The following is a 6,000-nucleotide window of genomic DNA, read 5'->3' as shown; positions in this document are numbered from 1 at the left end:
CCAGAGGCTTCCCTGGATCCTGATCACATGAACGATCTATTTAAGGAACATATCCCAGCAACCCAGCCTTCCAAGAACACCTTGTCTAGAGACCGCTCTCGATAACAGCGCTCTGCTAACACGGCTGCTGTCGATAAGAGCATTCGCCAACCTCCCGCTCCCACGGGAGCCTTGCGAAACGCTGGGGCGGCTGCCGGCTCCTCATGTCTGCCCAGGAGGAGCGCGCCCCGGCCGGCTGAGGGCCCGGAAGAGATTTCAGAGGCTTCGCCGCCGGCGGCACGGGCGGGGGCCGGCTCTCCTCAGCTGAGGGTCCCGTGGCTGCGCCCCCAGGGGCAGCGGAGCTCTGCAGCTCCTCTCCCACTCTGAAACACAGGTTGAGGGGAACCCTGCGGGGTGTACTTGTTCGGGAAGAGCGACCAGCGACGGGGGCGAGCACGGAGGCGCGGATGGCGCGAGGAGCGGTACACCCCCCGCCCTTCGCAGGCCGCCACCGCCCCTTGCGCCCGCGATCCTGGCACCGGCCGGCGCGTTACGGGAAGCTCCACCCCCCGCCTCCTTTCGGCAACGTCACGGCACCGTTCGCCAATGGCGGCGCGAGCCGTGAGGGAAGGACGCGGGAGGGGGCAGAGGGAGCGTGACCGGGCGTGGGGCCGGGCGTGCGGGACGGCGGCGGGATGGCGCGGTGCGGTGGGGCCGTTATTTAGGGTCTGTCGGCGGGGCGGCGGCGCCGTGAGGCGGCGTCAGCGCCAGCAGGTAAGGGCGGGGGGGGAGCCGGCAGGCGGCTTGCGGCGCGGGCGGTGCACCCTTTTCTTAATCCCTCTCCCAGCGTCCTCGCCGCCTGTGTGCGCACCTCCTTCGCAAGGGGCGTCCGCCGGCGCTAGCCGCGGTGGCCTGTTCTTCGCTTACTGGCTGTAGCCGGGCTCAGCAGGCCGAGCCGTGCACCGAGGGCGGGGAGGGCGGAGTGGTGGGCGCTTGGCCAGGGCTGACTGGGGCGACGACGGCAGCTGTGCGCCGCTCGCTTCCGAGCCGATCCTTCGCCCTCCCCCCGACGGCGGGGGCGTCCGGGTGCAGCCTTTCTCGTCTTCGCCCCGCCGCCTTGCCCTGTGCCGGGGCCAGCGTGCCCCGCAGGGGAGTCTCAGCTGCCTTCGGCGGGCACTGACGGCGCTGGGGCTTAAAATGCAACATGGCCTCGCCCGCTGCCGCGCCTCCCGGGGCCTCCTCGGTGTGGGGCCTGAGGGTCGGTCGAGGCCTCCTTCTTGCTGGTGTGTGTGGTACCAGTTGCTGGGGTTGCCCCATCCGGTGCTCTTCCCCTGGCTCGGTCCAGTTTTACTGACGCGCTGGCGTGGCTCGAAGGGTAAGACTGAAGATTAGCTGGGTTTTTCTCTCGTGGAGGGGCTGTTCATGCCGACAGTTTTAATTAATAATTAATAAAGGTGCTGCGACCCTTGCAGTGTCTTTGGGCTTTCTCGCCCCTGATAAGCTTGGCCGTATTATCGGCAGGCATTTTCTTGTTGAAATGCGTTATATTTTATTGCCTTCACCACAAATGGCCTGTTCTTGTTGCTTGTAGACCAGAAGGTAGAAAACCGCTGGCCTTGAAAGAAAGGCACACTTCGGTTTACACGTGGGCCAATTACCGGAGCGGTTCCCTGAGGAATTAGGGAGGAGCGGGTACAGGGAGCAGCGTGGGTCGTCTGCTAACTTCTGATGTGTTTCTGAGCTCCAGTCATCCTTGCAGCGGGTCTCTGACTCTTCCTAAAGAAAAGCGGAGCCATTATTTTCATCTTGCAGATGATGAAACTGAGGCACAAAGGAAAGCAGTCTGCCAAGTGTGCTGGCAGCACGGAGGAGAGTAAATCCCACTCTCAGTTTTCATCCTTGTTTTAGGTTGACTAGATGATTTCCAGCTGGTGGCTGCTTATTACTTCTGAGGCATTTCTGAATGAGAAACCTGGTAATAGAATTATGTCGGGTTGTAGTTAAGTCGTTAGTGACTTGGCCTGTCACTGAGAAGGGGATGGGAAACAACATGAAGAGGTTGGGTACTTTTGAGATTTGCAGGTTCTTTTATCCTCTTTTCCCTATAGAACATAAAATCTATACTACTCTTCCTAAATACAGTTACTTGCAGAGAAATAATATGTAAAAAGTATTTTGAAAGTATGTAACTTCTAAGTTTTTAATCTGTATGTTGGTGTATCACATTAAGACAGTAGGAGAGGATGATGAAAATTTGAGATTTTTTCCTAAAAGTAAAGCATTAAAAAGAAACATTTGGGTTTTGTTTACATGTCTAGATATGTGATCTCTTTAAGGAAAGCCCATAAATACAATCGAGGGGTGGGAAGAAGTACATATGCACACGTGTAAGTGTGTACACAAAATGGAGAGACAGTGTCTCCAGTGCTGCTTTCCTGGAGGATTAGCACTTGCGTAGTTGTATGAAAATAAATAAACTTCTTGGCCAATTTCTGTAGAATGATTCTTGTATTATCCAGAACTATTCAAACTGAAGAACCAGCATTGGTGCTTGTCAGTCTTGCAGGTTTGACTTTAAGCTGAGAACATGCAATAAGACATTGTTTTGTATAAGTTCATTTGCTTTTTAGACTAAAGCTACTTTCTAGCTGCAAAGAGAAGAATCCAAATTATTTCAGAGAAAGCAATCTGCAATTTTAGAAGACACCAGAAAGAGGAATGTAATTCTTACAAGCAAGTATTTAGTGCTCTGATGAAGTATTTAAGTAATTTTAATCTGTGCTCTGCTTTGTTTGGGTTTTTTATTCTGACTGCTATATTAAAACCCTGGATGTAGGGAGAAGTTTCCTTCTAGAGCAAAAGGAATTGGAATTAGTAATGTGGAGTAATCCCTTATCTGTTTCATGAAAGGGACAGAGATATAATTTGTGTGTAGGCATTTTAAATGTGAAAAAGAATTTCAAAGTATTCTGTGCATGTAGTGTTGCTAAGATTTTCAAGTGATTCTTTTAGAGGTGTTAGGGGTTTTTTTGAGTCTCAGATATTTTTGAGGAGGAAGTAGGTTTGGAGAAAGGAAGGAAGCTTGCAGATGAAATACTTCTAATTAGAAAGTAGTTACAGACTGAGTAATCAAAATTCCATAAAAATAGTTAGAGCCTTTAGATGGGCTTTCAGTAGTACCTGGCTTGTTATTAAACCTCAAGCAATGCTACTGCTATGTGCAGTATCACTTGCTCTGTCTTTCTGAGCTATGTGAATTCTTACCACTTGAAGCTGTAAACTCTTAAATTTTTTTGGGGGGTATTTCTAGAAATCCATTTGTCAGCAACCTTTTGGCTTCTGTGATTGATGTGATAATGAGCCTTAATACACTTAACACCTTCCTGTGATGGTTATGGTGTGTTGTATAGTTCCCAACTTGCAAGTTGGCTTTGCTGCTGGCAATAACATGTTATTTTGGCTATTTCTCTTAAACTGAAATTGTCATTTGTAGGTCACTTGGACAGTAATTGTCACCTCTCTGAAACTGAAAGATGGTAACTCATCATATGACATATACCTGTATTAAGTTTGGGGTAGTTCTCATGATTTATGAAATCAGAATAATTTGTAAGGCTTCTCTCAGTTGCTCAGAATAAATAATGATACTTGCTTTATATAAACACCTGACATTTCTTCAAAAACTGTTACTCATAGTTTAGCCATAAAACTCAATGAGCTACTTTGTTCATTTAAAGCTTGATTTTAGGGTTGTTACTGGCTTTTTATAGGGCACTTCCTGAAGCATCAGTTTAAGGTTCAGGCATAAAGGCTAACTGCTTTTCTTTCAAAACGTAGCAGGATGTGAAGCTTAATAAAAGTCCCATATGATTTGGAGATTAAATGGGGTGATGTCATGGCATATGAGTTTGTCTGTCTTTATTGAAGTAATAATGTTTTTTTTCCTAAGATAATTTATGTTCTGTGAGTTAAGCTCTGTCATTATGAGCAGTTCTAAATTGACTGTGTTGGTTTTACTGTGTAGTATTTTGATGGACTTTGGTCCTTTGGCAAACTTAACTATGAAAGTAAACTGACAAACTTTTAACCTCAGTTTCTGTCTCCCTTTTTTTTCCACTTAGTGGCCCTCAACAACTACATAGTATAAACAGAACAGAATAAAAACCCAGAAAACTGCTCCTTCAGTCTTAGTTCAGCATCTGGTTAAACTTTCAGCTTAGGTTCCTAATACACTACACTAGCCTATAAAACTTTGGGCTGTGCTGCGTAACTGCTGAAACTGTTGAGTTTTCTGTGGTCCAGACTTGCATCTTAGTCTGATTTGAAGTAATTATGGGTTAGCAGCATTTCTTTTGAGTGATGGTGATGGCACTATATTTTAAAGTTTTAGTATAGATTTTATGCAGGGTTTCTGCATTCTGCGCCTGAGCATCTTTATATGCTCAGATTAGAAAACACTGGTTTCCACAGAACTCCCTTCCTCACTCTAATCTGAAGTATGATTCCTTGTTTTGCTGGTTAGAAGCCCCATCATATTTTTATTTTTATCTTACAGCTTTCACCTAAGCAAGATGGATGGAAGTGCTTAGTGTAGAACTAAATTTCAGTTAAGAATCAGCCTTGTAAAAGCCAGAAGGACTAATGTTTTAAAAAGCAGCATGCATTAGAAGGCAATAGCCCCTTCATGGGTTCAGTGTGTAGCTTCAAACTGCAGTGATCAGGGAGGAGGAAGTAAAATATATCAGAAGAGCCTAGAAGCAGATAAATACTGAACTGTAGTGTGATCTGGACACCATAGTCACAGCTGTTTCTTTGCTGTGCTGTAGGTAGGTGGGCTTTCCTCTGAACTTCCCGTTGCAGGTGATGGAGCATTAGTCTTATTTCTCTTGCCTTTCAGGAGCTGAGTGTGGTAGAATAAGTGCTATAAACTGTGGACGGTTTCTTTGCTCCCTCAAAACAGATACTAAATTTTCCAAACGGCAAAGTAGTAGAGATTTGGACTTCATCCTCCTAAAATCTTGTATTCCAGGTCTGGAAGACAGGTGGATGTAGAAATAACATTTTAAAAGGTGAAATCATCTTACTTTGATTTGTTATGAAAAACACACTTTAGAGCAAAGTATGTGATAATTCTATCTTATTATTTCTGTTGAGTCTGTTATTAACTCAGTGTTGACTTTTATGTTCTTTCAGGTGCTTCATGGTATTTTGTATTAACCTGAGCCATACTTACTAGGATTTTAGAACCAGCAGTTCCTGAGTAGTTTTGTGAAAATACAGTTTAACCCAAAATAAATCACTACCAGAAAGAAAATGAATACTTTGTAATGATGTAATATTTATCTTTGCTGATGTGCGATTATTCTATCATGTCATCAGTTGTGATACCAAATGGGAGAGAAATGCTGTAGTGAGCGTTCTTTTTAAAAACTCTTGGTTTTGCTTTTTTATTTCTGCTTCAGTCTTTCCTCTTTCAGTGTGGAAGCAGCTTCTGCTGTTCTGCAGCTTTTAGCAGTTAGAAGAAAGGGGAGTTGCTGCTTCTTTCCAGCTAGGCTCTCATGAGTTTCAGACCTTCTGCAACTCAAATTGTTCAACTAAATAGCTGTAACAGAGCGTTGCTGAAATAAAAAAAAAATAAAATCTGAAGCTCTGTCTCTAAGAGAGCACAACAAGCTTTAGGTTGACAACAAGCATGCAGTATTTCTCATAAATGTTAGATAAAGTCAAGACACTAAAATAGATTCCTGTGTGCTAGTTCTGTTCAGTCTTTGAAGACCAAAATCAAAAAAGAATTCTCTTCTGAATTTGGTTGTATTCATTGTCTGAATCTGTTAAAATTTGTGAAACCACTTGGGACTTTAAAATGCAGAAAGGCATGAGTGAGCAGAAACCTTATTTTTCAGATGTTAGAAGACTTTACATCCGTAATAATAAAAAATCAATTGGTTTAGTTCTCTTACTGTGTGCTTGTAATAAATATCTAAACATGTACTGCACTTGAAACTGCATAATGGTTTTCAT

The 6,000-nt window shown here is 44.7% G+C and overlaps 1 protein-coding gene across 1 annotated transcript in view; it reads left to right on the top strand.

Moving 5' to 3' along the window:
• The first annotated feature begins 690 nt into the window (after nt 1-690).
• The window catches only part of IL6ST (interleukin 6 cytokine family signal transducer), a 30,280-nt gene continuing 24,970 nt past the window's right edge, over nt 691-6,000 (top strand). Inside the window, exon 1 of the mRNA XM_080637104.1 lies at nt 691-753. The gene's annotated coding sequence lies outside the window, so the exon portion shown is untranslated. The remainder of the gene's footprint in view (nt 754-6,000) is intronic.

Source organism: Psittacula echo (assembly GCF_963264785.1).
Source record: "Psittacula echo genome assembly, chromosome: Z".
In the NCBI taxonomy this organism is placed as follows: Eukaryota; Metazoa; Chordata; class Aves; order Psittaciformes; family Psittacidae; genus Psittacula; species Psittacula echo.
This window is presented reverse-complemented; position numbering and strand designations above follow the sequence as displayed.